This window comes from Uranotaenia lowii, chromosome 3, assembly GCF_029784155.1.
Source record: "Uranotaenia lowii strain MFRU-FL chromosome 3, ASM2978415v1, whole genome shotgun sequence".
Classification (NCBI taxonomy): Eukaryota; Metazoa; Arthropoda; class Insecta; order Diptera; family Culicidae; genus Uranotaenia; species Uranotaenia lowii.
In genome coordinates this window covers 216834571-216853210 of record NC_073693.1, presented here as the reverse complement: position 1 = coordinate 216853210, position 18640 = coordinate 216834571, and the positions used below count along the sequence as shown (strand labels likewise).

The following is an 18640-nucleotide window of genomic DNA, read 5'->3' as shown; positions in this document are numbered from 1 at the left end:
TTTTTTTTTTTTTTTTTTTTTTTTTTTTTTTTTACAAGATGGAAATTTGACTTCAAACCATAACAGCCGGGTGTTTGCTGCCGTGTGTGGGTTCGTCCCACTAAAACCACCTTGGGCTTCGTGTGCCAGATGTGCCCCTTGGTTTCACCCTATGATACTACATCAAGGGGTAGGCTGTGCTCATGCACTTATACATCTCACCCTTTTCCTCTTTCTCAATTTTTCCTCAATGATCATCGTTCTGCTTTATCCTTTTTCTCCTTTTTTTGTCCTTCTCCTTCTTCTCTATCGCCAACTTCAGACTGGTACGGAAGACCCCGAAACGTGTGCCGGTTAGGTAACGCTTTCATAATCACTCACGCCCGTCACAGCATCCACTATCCCGGGGACCTCGAAACGTGTGCCGGTTAGGTAACGCTTTCAAAGTAACTCGCGCCCGTCACAGCAACCACTTCCGCAGGATTTCTAACCACCAAGGCATGGCCGATTGAGAAACTACCAAGCTAGAATCCCGACACGACCACCCCCAATGGTATCTCCGCTTCCTTTTGCTGCAGGAAAGATCGTAGCTGAGTACGTGAGACCTTTTAAGTCCCACCACACGTATGAGTCCAGATTAGGGTTATACCGCGCCCTAAGATCGCGTTGCTTTTGAATTGAAGTGTCATACGAGGCCCAAGACCTTTCATTAGCTTGTCAAATTTGGTTGACTATCTCGCTCTCTCCGTTCATCATCTTTCCTGATCCTTATCAGATCGCGCATGATTTGCGAGATTTCGTCGACTATAGCACGCCATGACTGTTCGTCGCGACACATTTCACTCACTATGTTTTCAGCGTTCAAATTTTGAAGTTGTTGACGCCTTGAATTGAACCTGGGGCAGACAAAGATAGCATGTTCTGCCGATTCCTCCATCTCTACGCATTCCGGGCAATAAGGCGAGCTGATAAGTTTAAACCGATGAAGGTATTGCTTAAAGCACCCATGACCCGAAAGGAACTGCGTCAAATAGAAGTTGACCTCTCCATACTTCCGATTTACCCAGTCTGAAAGTCTCGGGATTAGCCTATGCGTCCATCTTGCGTTGTTCGATGCGTCCCATTGCTCCTGCCACTTGAGCATTGACGCTGCTCGTTGAATATTACGCACTCCTCTAACAGCTCTTGCTTTGTAACATTCCATATCCTCCGCCAGAGTTATGTCGATGGGAATCATGCCCGCGATGACAAAAGCTGCATCTGCTGATATGGTCCTGTACGCACAGGAAACTCGCATGGCTATCAACCGATGTGTGCTCCGTAATTTGGATCTGTTGCGCTCTACCTCTATCGCGGAGCTCCAGGCCGCTCCTCCGTATCGTAGTTTCGACAGTGCTACGCTCGCAAGGAGACGTCTCTTGCTACTCTTTGGACCATGGCAGTTCGGCATAATCCAGGCCAATGAATCTATGACTTTCGATGCACTTTCGCAACAGTATTTGACATGCGCACCAAAACTTAAGCGATGGTCGACCATTACTCCAAGGTATTTCAGCTGCTGTTTCGAAGATGTCGTGTGCCCTCCAACAGTAATCTCCATGTGCGGCACAACTCTTTTATTGGTCACGAGCAGAACTTCAGTTTTATGGTGAGCTATCTGAAGCTTAACTCCCTCCATCCAGATGCCAACCCTTTCTACGGACACCGTTGCAAGGTCTTCTACCTCCTCGATTGTTTCGTCGGTAATCATGAGCACGATATCGTCAGCAAATCCGACTATCTGCACGCCTGCTGGTAGTTTCAGCGTTAACACCTCATTATACATGGCATTCCAAAGCACAGGTCCGAGTATGGAACCCTGTGGAACACCCGCTGTTAGGGCAGTAGATCGTATCCCAGTTTCGGTTTCGTACGTCAGGATTCGATTTTCGAAGAAGCTTCCTATTATCCTGCAGAGAGTATTGGGAACAAGCATCCTGTGAAGCGCTTTGGCGATCGCTTCCCAGCTGGCATTGTTGAAGGCATTCTTAACGTCGATCGTCACAATGGCGCAGTGACGAACACCTGTCCGCTTCTTTTTATATGCGCGGTTCGCGTACTCTGTCACCATACGGATGGCGTCCACCGTAGATCTCCCTTTCCGAAAACCGAACTGTCTGTCCGACAGTCCACTTCCGCCTTCTGTGTAGATAATAAGTCTTTTTAATATTATCCTCTCCAGTAGCTTACCAAGGGTGTCCAGCAGACAAATGGGTCTATATGATGATGGATGCCCAGGGGGTTTCCCAGGTTTCGGTAGTAGCACCAACTTCGCCGTTTTCCATGACGAAGTTGGTGCTACTACAATGTAGGAACAATGTAGGAACTCATCTGGCCTCAAACATCACCAACAATAGGAATATTCAGCGTTTTAATGCTATTCGCCCATATAAGCCTTCCTTGTTCTTGAGATCGGAATCTTTCGCTGAAGTTTTGTTAGAAATCAGTATTCTCGACTCCAATAAACTGTGGCCACAGTGAAAACCCTCCAACTTGCGTTTTCGGAAATCCTGTCAGACATTTTTGATAAAATAGACGAAACCGGTGTCTATTTCGATGCACTGAAATTAGCCCGCCTAACGCCTATCTTCAAATCTGGCGATACATCAAATGTGTCAAACTACCGGCTCTATCTTGAATAGAATCATCGAAAAACTACTTGTCGCTAGGCTAGGTGAACACTTAACAAGGTGTGATCTCATAAGCCCACATCAATGTGGCTTCCGAAAGGGATGCAGCACCTTGACGGCAACCACTGAACGTGTACGATGATTTGAACATTCATAAACATGCTGGTGTTCTGTTCTTGGACTTAAGGAGAGTGTTCGATACTTTTGATCATTCGTTGCTACTACAGAATTACTGGAATGGTATGGAATACGAGGACTGTCCCTCCAGTTTATCGAAAGCTATTTAACAGCTTGTGAACAATTTGTGTCCTTAAAAGGAGCATAGAGCGCCAAAAGGCCCATAACGACAAGAGTACCACAGGGAAGCAATTTGGTCCCGCTAATGTTCTTGGTCTTAATCAACGATCTCTCGCTGACTAACCTGTACGGAGAAGCTCGACTCTTTGCCGCGATTCCCTGAATTCGTAGAGCAAAGGAATGGATTGGAAATGATTTGAAAGCCCTCCAGCAATACTTAAACTGCAATCCCTTCCGTTGAACTTATTGAAAACCACGTATGTACATGCTAATAAATCACGAATGTCGCTACATACCACAGCTGCCGTTGATAAGTATGGGCAAAGCGATTATTGAACGTGTACGCGAGTTCAAATATTTAGGAATACATTTGGACGATAGCCTACATAGAGCACCCCAAAAAAACATTGGCTCAGATATGTGCGACTATTTGGAAAATTCCTACGTTTATTCTTGGATTGTTTCGCTCGAGGTCTGATTACTTTCTTCCGTGATCGGCCCTAATTCTGCGCAGTCCCAAACTCTGCGCATTTACATATTGAAACAGAAATATTTCAAGATGTGGTGATATTTCCATCTGTTCAGCTTGCTGGTCCTATCTGAACTGAGCTCTGCTCTCGACTATGTTTTCTTTTCATAGTCTCTTATACTCTTGCAGTTTACCCCGTTTGTCAGTGTAGTATCCAAGAGCTGAGTCAATCTAATAAAATAAGTTATGTGTATTTTAAAGAATAAGGAATTACGGATGAGCGTGTAAAGTAAAAGCTTGAGGGCGAGTGATCGCTCATAGAGAAAATTCAAAATGTTTGCTGCATCTCACTCGCACACTTGAGGAACAATACATTGAATCTGTGCGTGAACTAATCATCAATGGAAATAGAGTTAATGATGATGTGAGAGCGAGATGAATGTCGATGACGTCGTATTCACTTGCAGTGAATGCAAAGGTGTAAACGAAAAGGCATGATGTTGGAATTGACAATCCCGATGAATTCATTTGATTGCGTCATTCAGTTAACAAATTTTGGGAAGGAAGGTTGGCGTCCTTTCGAAGAAGAAATTTTACTTGAATAAAGTTACTACAGTCAGGATATCACATCCTCCGCTTGCACAAAAAGCTGTCACAATGCATTCAGGTATTTTTCAACCCATATCCAGCCAGTATCCTCTTGATTCTGCTCGTTTAATCTCCGCTTAATCTATCCATCTGTTTTTCATTATTCTCTATAATTTAAATAGTTTTCTCATTTCTGGTTCCTCACATTTGAAAATCCTAGTGACTTTCTCAACAGTTTGTGTCATTGTATGTTTTTCCTACTTTTTTTTCTTTTTCAATTGTAGTTTAATTATAATCATTTTCAGTCACTATTCGGATTTCCCATTGTTATTTCCTGCTTCCCTTCATAATGTTTATTATATTTTCCTCCATCATTGTTCTCTTCCTATCATATTCCTTTTCACAATCTTTCTCTTTTATTTATTCTCCTCTTTACATTGACTTTCTCTTTCCATTATCATTCTCAGATGATGATGTGACGAACAAAATATCCATGAAACAAGCTGAATCTCTTCAGTTACTGTTTATCTTCAAAATGCTTCCAATTATTTAGAAATTTGATGAATTATTCGCGAGAAATGGAAAAAATCAAAATAAATGTAGTTAGTGTTAAGAAAACGAAAATATCAAATAAAACAGTGTTAAACAGAATTTTCTCATTGGAAATGCCTTTGAGAAAAAATTGGTTTTTCGAATCAAAACAATGATTTTACCAATGCGCAGAATTTGACACCATTTGTTTACTTATGTTCCTAATGCGCAGGATGAAAAGCACCGAAGAGAACTGATGCAAGGAATTGGATGTAAGGAGTAAAGAGACTTTAAATCACAGTTTTCTAATAAGTTTTATGAAGATAGGGTATTGTAGTGTTTTGCTGTATCATACTAATGATAGTTGCCGGCTCAGACCTCTGCTGTTTCCATTCCTCCTATAGTTGCGATAAAGTATACAGAGATAGGGATAGTTGTACTTGGGAGAGCAACCGAGAACGACGTGTGTTCCCTCCGTGATGGTCCTGGCTCGATACTACATTTGACGACGAGGATAAAAATGGCGAATTATTAGGTGAGTATCCAGTACTTCCCATATGCGTTAGTCATTCTTCAAATGCGACTATCACATTGGGAGGGGGGGAAACTTGGCTTGGAATTTTGAAGTTCTAAGCCAAGTTTTCTTCAGGGAGGATTCACCAATTGTGCTTATTGCTATTAATGCGCATGCACGAGTTGTATTCTCCTAAATTTTGTAAACACCCGCTTCAAGGTGGTTCTGTGCCTGCGGGCCCCAAAGTGGGGGTAGGAGGGTGTATAATAATCCTATCTTAAGCAGAACGTTGTTAAGGTCTGCACTATAGCCAGGCACTGGTGCAAAGGGCCGTATTTTTCCTGGCAACTCGTGGGATTCAGATTATACACCTACCTACCTACCTAAGGGTCCAGCGCCGATTGACCGGCGCATAGGGCTGAGATAAAAGATCTCCACTGCTGGCGATCCGGAGCCAGCGTCTTCACTTGCTGCCAGCCAAGGTTCTCGTCAACTGTGCGGATTTCAGCGGCTAGACTTCGCCGCCACGAGCTTTTGGGCCTGCCTCTTCTTCGATGCCCATCTGGATTCCAGTCAAGCGCCTCTCTGCAAATCTCGTTTTCATCTCTTCGCAGCGTGTGCCCAATCCATCTCCACTTACGTTCCCGAATCTCGATTTCTAGCACCTTTTGATGACACCGGCGATGAAGTTCAACGTTTGAGATCCAGTTGCCAGGCCACCAAGCGCGGATGATGTTCCGCAGGCACCGATTCACAAAAACTTGCACTTGCAGATTATACACACGATTTTAAAATTTTCATCCTGTATGGGATACCCCGCTTCATGCGTCGATATGAAGGTGCAGGGGTTCTTGTGTGTGATGGGAATATGTGTGGAATTCTTTGATAGAAATGCTTTCTATTAAGGTTGCACAGATAAATCTGCAGCACAAAAGAACCGCTACACTGAACTTATGTCGTTTAATCCTTAATGGAACTGCATCAATCGCCTTGGTCCAAGAACCCTATTTCCGAAATGGAACTTTTTACTTAGGGAATTTGCTCAAACCAAACTTTACTGTGTTCAGTGTAATTGGAATGACTAATGCCCGAATAATGCCTCGTGCATGTATATTGATAAACAATTCTTTAAATGCAACACTTATACCCAATCTAACAACAAGAGATATTTGCGTCGTTCAGGTTTCGCTGCCTGATAGAAAATACGTCTACTGTTCAGCATACTCACCATATGAACAATCATCCCCTACGGATGAGTTAAAAAATGTCATTTCATTCTGTGAATCACAAAATATACCTCTTGTAATTGGCTGTGATGCCAATGCCCATCATTTTGTATGGGGTAGCTCAGATATCAATCTGAGAGGCTTAAATTTAATGGAATATTTAAGCAGCACTGATTTAGAAATTCTAAATGTAGGAAATAAACCAACTTTCGTTAGGTGTGACAGAGAAGAGGTGATTGACATCACACTTTGTTCTAGAACAATTTCTCAGGAAATTTCAAATTGGCATGTGCCTAACGAAGAATCGATTTCTGACCACAGGTTTATCTATTTTGAACACTCAGGTGAGTTTTTAGAAACAATTACATTCAGAAACCCAAGAACAACTAATTGGGACCTATATTTGGAGCATCTTGCTACTAAATTTCATGGATATACACCTGAAATTACTACTCCTTCTGAGTTGGATGAAGTGGTTGCAAAAACCACCGAAATTATTTTAAAATCTTATGAAGAAGCGTGTCCCTTACGAACGTTGAAATTCAACAAAAACAGTACACCATGGTGGAACTCAAATCTCAGTAAATTACGAAAAAACTGCAGACGCTCTTGGAACCGAAGGCGTACGGAAGGTTTTGATGCGTTCAAGTTGGCTCGCAGAGCTTACCGGAAAGCAACAAGAGCTGCCGAACGCTCAAGTTGGCAGAGCTACTGCACAAACATTTCAGGCTTGCACGAAGCAAGTAGGTTAAATAAAGTCTTAGCCAAATCAAAAGATTATCAGGTTTCATACCTTAAAACCCCTAGTGGTGATTATACATCAAACGACGAAGAAACATTAAGTTGTCTATTCAATACTCACTTTCCAGGATGTGTTGATCAAGATTCATCGATAGAGCCTGAGTTCTTTTCTGGAAGTCTAGATTCCTTGCATTTTGCTCGGAAAATAGTTACTACAGAATCGATCAAATGGGCAATCGATGGTTTTGCTCAATACAAATCTCCTGGAAGTGACGGTTTATTTCGAGTTTTGCTTCAAAAAGGTTTCGATCATTTCAAACACATATTAAGAAAAATAATGATAAGCAGTTTTGCTCATGGATATATTCCTAAACTTTGGCGGCAGATAGCCGTGAAATTCATCCCTAAAGGGGGACGATCATCATACGACGAAGCCAAAAGCTTTCGTCCTATTAGTCTAAGTTCATTTCTATTAAAAGCACTTGAACGTTTAATTGATCATCATATCAGGCAAGAATGCCTTGTCCAACATCCGCTTAATGCGACACAACATGCATACCAAACAGGAAAATCAACATTAACTCTTCTGCACAACGTAGTACATAATATTGAAAATAGTTTTTCACAGAAAGAATCATGTCTAGGAGCATTTCTAGACATAGAAGGAGCATTTGATAATGTATCGTTTACATCAATAATGGATGCGGCACTACTTCATGGAGTGTCAAGTGTTATAACTAACTGGATTAGCGCAATGCTAAGTAACAGGAATCTTCATTCGTCTTTAAGACAGGCTTCAATAACAAAAGTTAGCACACGTGGTTGCCCACAGGGAGGTGTACTATCACCTCTTTTGTGGAACCTAGTTGCAGACGGCTTGTTGAGAAAACTCAATGACCGTGGAATACCAACCTATGGATTCGCAGATGATTATCTTCTGCTGGTAAGAGGTTTGTGCATAAGCACATTATTTGATATAATGCAACAAGCTCTGCGCTCTGTTGAACGATGGTGTTCTCATGTAGAACTTTCAGTTAATCCTCTAAAAACTAATATTGTTTTATTTACTAAAAAACGTATCACCCGCGGGGTGCGCCCTCTGCTGTTTTATGGTTCCGAAATCACCGTGTCTGATCAGGTTAAATATTTGGGTGTCATTCTTGACTCCAAATTAAACTGGTCTGATCACATCGAATTCAGAATCAAAAAAGCATGCATGGCCTTCGGACAATGCCGACGTGCAATCGGGAAAAACTGGGGACTCAAACCCAAACATATTCACTGGATTTGCTCCACAATAGTAAGACCAATTCTGGCCTATGGGTGTCTAGTGTGGTGGCAGAAAGGAGAAGTTGCAACAGTTCGGACTAAACTAAATCACCTTCAAAGAATGTGTCTCTTAGGGATGTCCGGATCGTTCACAACGACTCCTACTGCAGCACTAGAGGCTCTGTTTTCTATCAAACCTCTACACTTGTTCCTAAAACAGGAAGCCTTCTCATGTGCTTTTCGTCTACAGGCAGTTGGTCTCTGGCTGTCAGGAAATATCGAAAGATCATCGAGTCATACAAATGTGTGGCCTGAATTAGTTAGATTAAACAAGTTTAATCTAGCGCCAAACGATTTAACACTCTCGAGTAGTTTTCCCTACATGGGGTTCAAAGTCAAATTTCCTTCTCCTCAAGAATGGTTATCAGGTTTCGTAGAGGACCAAATGTCCTCTCATATTGTATTCTATACTGACGGTTCATTATCAAACGGCCGTGCAGGTGCAGGAATTTACTGTCACGAGTTGAACATAGAATGTGCTCAACCTCTAGGAAAATATTGTACAGTCTTTCAGGCTGAGCTATATGCTATTATGTATGGAGTGCAAATTGCACTTCAAAAGAAGATTAAGTTCAGAACAATTTATTTCTGTTCAGATAGCCAAGCAGCTATCAAATCACTCAGTGCTTCCAGTTCTAGATCAAAACTGGTAATCGCATGCCGGAAAGCAATCGAAGAACTTGCTGAAGGCAATGGATTAAACCTTCTATGGGTACCCGGACATAAGGGAATTTTTGGAAACGAATGCGCCGACGAACTCGCTAGAGCTGGGTCGGATAAGGAATTTTACGGACCAGAGCCGGCTGTCCCAATATCACCATGTTGGTTCAGAAACCAAATTCAAACTTGGTCCTCTAACCAGCATGAACGATACTGGGAAGAGTTGGACACTTGTCGTCAAACTAAATTATTTTTAGAAAAACCATCTCCAATCATATCGAGTTACTTATTAACTTTAAATAAATCTCATTGCAGCATCTTGATCAGAGCACTCTCCGGTCATTGTAAACTCAACTATCACATGCACAACATTCAGCGTGCTGAATCTCCAGTATGTGGTAGTTGTGAATCAGATGTGGAAGATCCCTTCCATCTTATATGTAACTGTCCCTCATTTGCCAGACTACGTTTTCGTACTCTGGGATCTTACGCTTTAAGCGAATCTGAGTTTAAGAAATTAAACTTAAAAAACATTCTATCATTCCTTACCGAATGTACAAAAGAGCTTTAATGCTAATAATCCCTAGTGGAAAGGCTTTATGCCATCATAAATAGATTGAATTTATTTCTTCCTTTTATAGGTTTTTCAGGTTTCTCAGGTAAATGATGAAATCTTGGATAAAAAAAAGGCTAGGCACAATTTTCCCGTATGTTTGGATAACGTGCCGCTATTAAGCCTACCTCCATTCTGATACCTGATACCTGATACCTGGATGTAAGGAGTAAAGAGACTTTAAATCACAGTTTTCTAATAAGTTTTATGAAGATAGGGTATTGTAGTGTTTTGCTGTATCATACTAATGATAGTTGCCGGCTCAGACCTCTGCTGTTTCCATTCCTCCTATAGTTGCGATAAAGTATACAGAGATAGGGATAGTTGTACTTGCGAGAGCAACCGAGAACGACGTGTGTTCCCTCCGTGATGGTCCTGGCTCGATACTACATTTGACGACGAGGATAAAAATGGCGGATTATTAGGTGAGTAATTCAAATAAACGATTGAGAAAACAAAAAGAACAAAAAGTCCGACTGCGTGGTAATGGACGACGAAACCTACGTCAAAGCCGACTACAAGCAGCTTCCGGGACAGGAGTTTTATACGGCAAAAGGAAGGGGAAAAGTAGCAGATATTTTCAAGCACATGAAACTGTCAAAGTTCGCGAAGAAATATCTGGTTTGGCAACTCATCTGTACCTGTGGCTTGAAAAGCAGCATTTTCATAGCTTCCGGGACTGTCAACCAAGAAATTTACGTGAAAGAGGGTTTGAATAAACGTCTGCTGCCTTTCCTGAAGAAACACGGTTGTTCTGTACTATTTTGGCTGGATTTGGCATCTTGCCATTACGGTTAAAAGGCCATGGAGTGGTACGCCGCCAACAACGTGCAGGTGATTCACAAGGACAAAAACCCTCCCAACACGCCAAAGCTCCGCTCAATTGAGAAATACTGGGCTATTGTCAAGCGGAACCTAAAGAAGACCAAAAAAACTGCTAACGACGAGCAGCAGTTCAAGGCAAACTGGCTTTCTGCGGCGAAGAAGGTGGACAAGGTGGCTGTACAAAATCTGATGGCAAGGGTTAAGGGGGGTTAAGGATTAAGGGATTTGGAATAGCGGAAGCCTAACTGAATATTTTTCCTGAATGTTATACTAATTAAACTTGAAAAAGAAATTTAATTTGATTTTTTAATTAAACGATTTCACCGATTTACACGCGTTTTCCCTTGACCAAATTTTGACGTATCACCCTTTAGAATGCACTTTAGCCTGTTTGAAAAGGGGATACAGGTACAGGTATCTGCATATTCTCTGACAGCCAGGCTGCTCTTCAAGCACTAAGTACGTTCACATGTTACTCCAAACTAGTTTGGGAATGTATAGTTGCACTAAGAAACCTGGTCATAAGGAACAGAGTATCTTTAAGAAAAGTATCTTTAAGAAACCTGGCCATAAGGAACAGAGTATCTTTATTGTGGGTACCAGGCCACTGCGGTATCCTAGGGAACGAAGAAGCAGACCAACTAGCTAGGGAAGGATCTCAGGGACTGTTGATTGGACCTGAACCTTTCTACGGAGTATCGAGAAGTGCCTTGACTATGGAGCTCAAGAACTGGGAAAGCACCACTATTGTTTCCAACTGGAAAACAGCAGAGGGAGCAACTCAGGCAAAAAGATTCATTGAACCAAGCGCACGACTCTCTAAAAACATGTTGAACTTAAGTAAGGACGAGTTAAGTACCTACACAGGTCTCTTGACCGGACATTGCCCAACAAAACAGCATCTCAAAAGGATAAACATAATTCAAAACGATGACTGTCGCTTCTGCGGGTTCGAAAAACAAACTGCAGACCATCTTCTATACAACTGCTGCGCCCTCCTAAATAGGTGAGAGCTAGTACTTGGGGCAATGTTAATAAGCGCACAAGACATATGGTTGCATATCAGCCCTAAGAAGGTTATATCATACATCTTTGATATCATACCCGATTGGGATAAAATGCTTAGTCGGCAATCAACTGTCACTCCAATCAATAGTGCAGGTGAACCTGAAAGCATATAGTAAAGCGGGGTAAATACCACAATAGATCAACTGCTGGTCGCAGTATGCTCTCACCTACAAGGAAAAAAAAAATGGGGCAAAGACTGCAAAAATTTTCTAAGAGAGCTGCAGATCATGGATTATAGAGCTCTTAAGCACTGGATCACACTGACACGATACTTTGAATAAAAATCCGATCATTTTCTGATTAATTTTTCCACCTACCGTCGGTAACCTGCAAAATTTGATAAAAAATGCCCTCTAAGTAAAATGTTCCTGTTTAGTCTGATTGTATCATCGAAATTGAATATTCTTCTTTCAAAGCAATGCGCACTCTGGAATCGATATTGCGTACTGCTGGAAAAATTATCCAACAAAAGAAATCGAGTGTCCAGTCAGTATGGTCAGTGCCTTAAGGCTGTATTTAGATTGCCGTATCTATACCCGTTTGGTATTGTCTTTTTTTTTTCTCGAAGGATTTTGAGCATCGTTATGGCTTATTCATCCCGAAGTTGGTCGTTTCACTTGTTTTTTTTTTGTATTTTTTTTTCTAATGTATTTTTTGTATTTTTTTATTGTTTTTTTTTTTTTTGAATTTTTTGGGATTGGGGAAAAAGGGGTGTCTGGAGTTATAATTGATGGAAGAGTTTAGTTTTTTTCAGGAAGTATATAAGTTTTTTCTCTTCTTCGGGGCAGCAGGAGAGGATCTGACGGAGGGATGTAGATAGGGCGCAGGAGATTCTATGAGGGTGGTATTGGGAACCGGATGTGAGGATGTGTTTTATTGTTATCGGTACTCTGCATGAGGGACAAATTGGTGGGTTGTCCTTAGTTATAAGGTGAAGGTGTGTAAGCCGGGTATGCCCTATACGGACTCTTGTCAGGACTCTTCTTTCTGTGGTGCAGGGTCGGTCGGGCCATTTCTCAGTTGTATTTTTCACTTCCCGAAGTTTGGCTTGTGAATTTGATGACCACATGATATCCCAAGCATTTTTAATTGCGCTTTTGATGTAGAGTATCGTATCAGATTGGGGAATGGAGTTGGTAGAGGGTGGAAGACTAGTGCCTATAGAGGCCAGACAATCTGCGGCTTAATTTCCTGGAATACCCGAGTGACCAGGTATCCAACAGATAGTGATGTTCTTGCTGGGGGCTATTTGGGAGATGGAGTATATCCATGGGTGTTGCAAGTTACCAGCGGCTAAGGCGGTCAAGACACTTGCCGAGTTCGAGAAGATGACAGAATTTCGGTTCGAATTCTCAACGGCATTCAACAAAGCAAATGCTTCGGAACTAAAGACTGTGCATTTAGAGGGGAGCCCCAAACTCCTGTCGGATATACCGTCGTGAACGCCGCATCCGACCTTACCACAATTTCTTCTTGAGCCGTCAGTGTAGATATGAGAAAGGGCATAGTATTTAGTTTGGACTAGTTTAAGGAAATTTGGTAGGATGATGGCGGAAGGATCGCCAGCTTTTATATGTTTTTTAAGGGACATGTCAATTTTGGGCTTTGGGTCGTTCCAGTTTCTGATTTTAGGGCCGGGTTTTGGGCAAACTGATGGAAGGGGGTCTATATGTAATTGGCTTAAGAGAGAGTTGGTTCTGCTGACCATAGGAATTTCGGGGGAGCTGCCATTGGAAAGAGCACGTATGGCTTTGATAGCGAGGTGTTTGGCAACGAGGAACTGGAACGGAAGTTGTCCGCTTTCTGCCATTAGAGATATTATAGGGCTCGTTCGGAATGCTGAGCTTATTATTCTTGTGCATTCGTTATAGAGTGGCTCCAGCTTCTTCAGCAGTTCTTCCAATGCTATACTCACAAAGCCTAGACCATTAAGTATGGAAGGGATAATCCAGCCATGAAGAAAACGGAAAAGGGAGTCGCGATGAGCAAAGCTGGTTTTGTTGGTGAGAATACGAAGCATGTTAATTTTGTTGGTTGTGCTCTTCCGGATATGGTTGAGGTGACATTTAAAGTTAAGCTTGTCATCAATCCGAATGCCCAGCAGACGGATTGAGTGTACGAGAGGGATGGATAGGTTTTGCATGGTTAGTGGAGGAAGTTTTTTTAATTTTCTTCGGTTGGGGCCAAGGTGTAGGAGGTTTGATTTGGTTGGGGAGAAACGGAAGCCAACTGGGGGTGCCCATTTTTCGACAAGGGTAACGGCGTGTTGTAGGCTTCTTCGGGCTATTTTGGCAAAAGCAGAAGTAGATATTAAAAGAATGTCATCTGCATAGATCAACCTTTCAATGTTGTTGGGAATGTTTTGGGAAAGGGAATTGATTGCGATGAGGAAGAGTGTGGGTGCAATGACGGAGCCTTGTGGAACTACACCGGAGGCGGTTTTGATTTGAGAGCTAACGCCATTAATGGTGACTTGGATGTTTCGATTTGAGAGGAAATCACAGATGTAATGCAACATCCTTCCCCCTATGTTCCATGTGGTCATTTGGTTTATGATGGCAGCTCGATCAACGTTGTCAAAAGCTTTGGATATGTTAAGCTTGCCAGATTGCCCGGTTTTATCCGGGTTTGCCCGGATATTTGATGCAAAATTTCGGTCCGGCCCGGCTGCCCGGATATCGTGAAAAAAGTCCGGATATTGCCCGGATTTTTTCACAATTCTCACCAAGAAACCACAAAAAATCAAAGTTTTTGAGTAAGTTTAAGCAAAATCGATTAACGGTATGGACATTTTCAACGGTTGTTTCAAATAATTTCGCTGGTTTACTTTTATAAACCTTTAAATATTTAAGTGTTCCAAAAAGGTTTTGGAAGTCTGCAATTACATTAATAAAATAATAGTTTCATCTTTTTTTGCATTTTTTCTTTGCTTTTATATATAATAACACCTAAATTTTGCCCGGTTATTGCCCGGTTTTTGGATTTGAAAAATTGAAATCCATGCCCGGATTTTGCCAGGTTTTTTTGAAAAAATGCCCGGAATTGCCAGGCCCGGATGGGAGTGAAAAAAATTCTGGCAACCTTAGGATATGTCAGTGAGAGGATTTCCACGTGATGATGTTGTTGTAGAGTGTTATCAAGAATTAATTCAAGGTTTTCAAAATAGTCGTCCGTTGAACGTCCAGCTCTGAAGGCATATTGCCTGAAGTCGAGGAGCTGATGTCTTTCGAGAAAGGTGTGGAGACGGCGGTTGACTAATCGTTCCATGATCTTGCCGGAACAGTCAAGAAGCGTAATAGGACGATAGCTATCAATTTGGTGGGGATTTAGATTGGGTTTGGGGATTGGAACTACAAGTCCTAACTTCCAAGCGTCAGGTAGTTTTTCATTCATCCATATTTTGTTGACGATTTCAAGAAAGGTAAGTTTACCATTCTATGATAGATTCTTTAGGCAAGGATAGCCAATGTCATCTGGACCGGCTGAGAGTCTTTTGACTTTACGGAGAACAAATCCAAGTTCTTCTATGGCGAAAAGGCTATTATATTCAAGATTATTGTGGTTGATGGAAGATAAGATGGATGAGGGAGAAGAGTTTGAAGGGATAGAGATAGTTGAGAAATAGTTACAAAAGGAGTCGGCAACTGCTTTAGGATCGCTGATGTACATATTATTGAGGGAAAGTTGGTAAGTGCAATTGCGTGTTCCGCCATTGAGGGTTTTTATTTTGGACCACAGGACTTTTTATGGGGTATTAGGGTGAATTTCCTTTGTAAATTCTTGCCAACATTTAGTTTTGGCATCTCTTATAGTTCGCCTGCACACCGTCAGGCAACGACATTCAACGATTGGTTATTATCCCGGAAAAGTGAAAAAAGCTTTCGTAGGATCATCAATAGGTAAACCACCAAATTTCCGTTTGCGTACGGTAATTTTCGGCGCACGTGTACAAGATCTCCCGTGTCCTTGAACTCGAGGGCTGTGCAACAAGGAAGACTCCCGAGGGAGGATTTGTGTGCGAAACCCGTGTGTAAATTTAGATCTCATCGGTTGGCTCACGCCACGCCACCACGAGGTACTGAGGGTGGTGAATAAGCATCATCATTGCAAAACGATTGCGGGGAGCAAGCAAGATTGCCTTTTCTCCCGATTCGGTTGCTTGAGTGGGACTTGTTCAGTAAATGAATTGAGTCGGCAATAAAATGATAACCATGAGGAGTATAATGCTTCCTTATTTTTAAAACTGAAGGTGAATGATTCCTCTCATTCTAAAAAGGTTGGAATTCTGTAAAAATGTAGAGAGCGGTTTAAAGGAAATTGCTCTGGATACTCCTTTTCCACTTTGATAAGTTGAAATACCTACTGTACCTTATTTACTGGACTCAACGAACCCTACATCACGTGGTCGTTAGGGGTGCACTTTTTATTCAAATCTTTTCACTGTTAATTGATATGATTTACTTTTTTTTGGTTATTTGTTAGTGAATAATTACATGCAATTTATGGCAATCTTTTTCACCAGTCGATAGTGTATCAAAAATACTAGGGAAGAGTGGGGTAACGTGGGTCACTCTGAATATCTCAGATGTGTGTTGAAATAAAAATCTATCCAACTGTAAGCAACTGTCATCGGTGTCGCTTTGCGTAAGCATATTTTTCTATATGTTGTTGACTTAAATACGCATGAGATGCTTCTTTAATTTATCAAACTTAATTAAAAAAAAATTAAAAAAAACCACTTACATAATTAAACGCACCCGCCAATTGAATCGACGGTTCATAACAAAAATATGCTCATACGCTTATGATCTTAGTTTTGTCATGTTCTTTCACACCGAAAAGGAATTTTTGATGAAACATCAATAAATCACACAAACGCAACCAATTTGCAAATCATAGCTTGTGGGGAATCGTGGGCCACATTTTGTGAGGTATATGGGGCTACCTATATTTTTTTAAGTTTTTATACACCTTCAGAACTGAAAATACGTTTTTTAGGGATGAATCATCCCAGAGGATGAAAATCCCGTATAAAAAAAAATACGTTTTTCCTATCTGCAAAGTTTTCTTATGCCAAAAAAAAAGTTGTGAAAAATATTTTTTCCATTTTTTCCAATACGGCAGAGACGAACATAAATCCTATATGAGGAATTTTGCCAAAACGATTGCGAGCCATTAATTAGGAACTATTCGATCATACACAACTATCTTTTTCATTGCTTCATCTGCAATTGCTTTTAAATAACTAAATGAATAATGAAATTTCAGTTCTGGGTCAACTCATAAACTTTGTACGTTATCCAGTCAGTTTGGATTTGGTGGCTCACGTTTCCCCATATTTTTTCCAAATAAAAAAAAATTCTCTTTTTAAAACTCGGGAAATTAATGTGTATAAAAAATAAGAAAAAATGCCTAATGAAACCTTGAAAATGTAGAAAACCTTTCCATTATATTTTTTCTTTTTATTTTTCATAATAAAGAAGTTATGAAGTGGCCCAGTTTTTCGTAACAATAAAAACCCCGAAGTGTTCGGTTGTGTTTCCAAAACCGAAAGAAGTCTGTAAATTATTTTCGTTGCTCACACATTCTGAACAAAAGTTTACTATCACTCCATGGATATCAACTTGAAATGTTTCATGTCACTTTAATTGAATGAAGTCTATTTAAAAAAAACTCTACAAAGTATCAAATTTTCTAATCCTGAATTAGATAAGTACAAGTTAAATGGACCGATATTGAAGTCTTAGAACCACTTAAGTTGTGCTCATCTCAGCTGAGTTCTGCATGACGCCGTTTTTGACCTTAAAGTTTCCGGCTGCATAAACATGAACTCGAGTGACAGCTATTCCACCTTCAAGTGACACCCCGTCATGATGAGCTGAATAATTTTGACAAACTTTAGAGGATCTAAGAGCATCTTGCGGGGGCTGACAGCTATCTGATTTGCAAAGGAACTTCTGCGCCTGGTTCATTGGAATTTCAATTGAGGTTTTGGTTTGTTTTGCCAAATTTTCGTCATGAATAATGAACTCAAATTTGATTGACAACTTCTGGTCTGGTGGGTGTTACTGTCAAGGAATAAATAAATATAAAAGATTACATTAAAACTAACCTTGTTAGTAAAATTCTTTATGAGCAAGGATCCTGAAATTTAGCAGAGATGAACATCTCTAGCGCGACTTTCTCCCTGGAAGAACAGTATCGATTTTCCCGTTGCAGTAAATCTGAGGCTGTTCCTTCCGCTTACTGCTTTCGGTGGCCTTTGTATGAAAGCATCCTCGAGAGATGGTTCGTCACTCCACCAAAACTGAGGGAATGGGGGGATGATTGCAATGTCGTCTGATGGTTGCCCTTTATTACAAACGCTTTCTGTCGCGATAGTGAACGGCGGGAGTTTCGTGTGGTTTGTGTAGCTGAAATTAGGTTCGGAATTAAATTCCTTTTTCTTGCGGTAGGTAACATTTTTTCTAATGTTCTGTAGTGTAGTTGAGTTTGTTTCGAAGTAAAATCATTAATAAATGTAATTTATATAAGTTGAGCCAATGTAATGAAAAGATTATCTAAAAAAGTTTGGAAGGCAAAGATTCATAACGTTCTGTTGGAAAAGAAACAACAGGTTTTTGATTTAAAATAATTATTTACCATGAATAATTCATCATTTGTTTTGAAAAAATTAGAAAAAATACAGTGAAAAGGGCAACGTGTCCATGTTTGAAACACAACGGTAAAGTAATTCGGTGTAACTCTCACAGTAAACAACTTTTACAAAGGGGGGAGAGCATTTTCCATTTTCTTTTGTTTACAAGGGCTAGGATAAACAGAGAGAGCAAGCTGCTCTCTGTAATGTTTGCTCCATCATATGATGCTATATTTATGTTGATGTGTAAATGTGTATGCCGGATACTTGAACATCCCAGACGGTTAAATTTGCAGCATCCTCATGGCACATGCTCTACCCTTGCGGCATTCTTTCGAACTTGAGCATTGTTGTGTGATTGTTTTGCTCGGATGCATCGAGATTGGATGTTTTCAAAGAATTTATATTGTTGCTTGTGGGATTTATGGAATTGCATATTTATGGAAAAGTTTTGCAATGACAATCGATAGCAGAGTCAATCTCTTGGGGTTTGA

At 40.8% G+C, this 18640-nt stretch overlaps 1 protein-coding gene across 2 annotated transcripts in view; it reads left to right on the top strand.

The window, feature by feature from the left end:
- LOC129757933 (uncharacterized) overlaps positions 1-18640 on the top strand; it is a 209106-nt gene that overhangs the window by 967 nt on the left and 189499 nt on the right. The window contains exon 1 of one of the 2 annotated variants that reach the window (XM_055755335.1): positions 17809-17960. The exons of the other annotated variant lie outside the window; for it this stretch is intronic. The gene's annotated coding sequence lies outside the window, so the exon portion shown is untranslated. Of the gene's footprint in view, positions 1-17808; positions 17961-18640 lie in introns of those variants that run through there. 2 annotated transcript variants of the gene reach the window in all.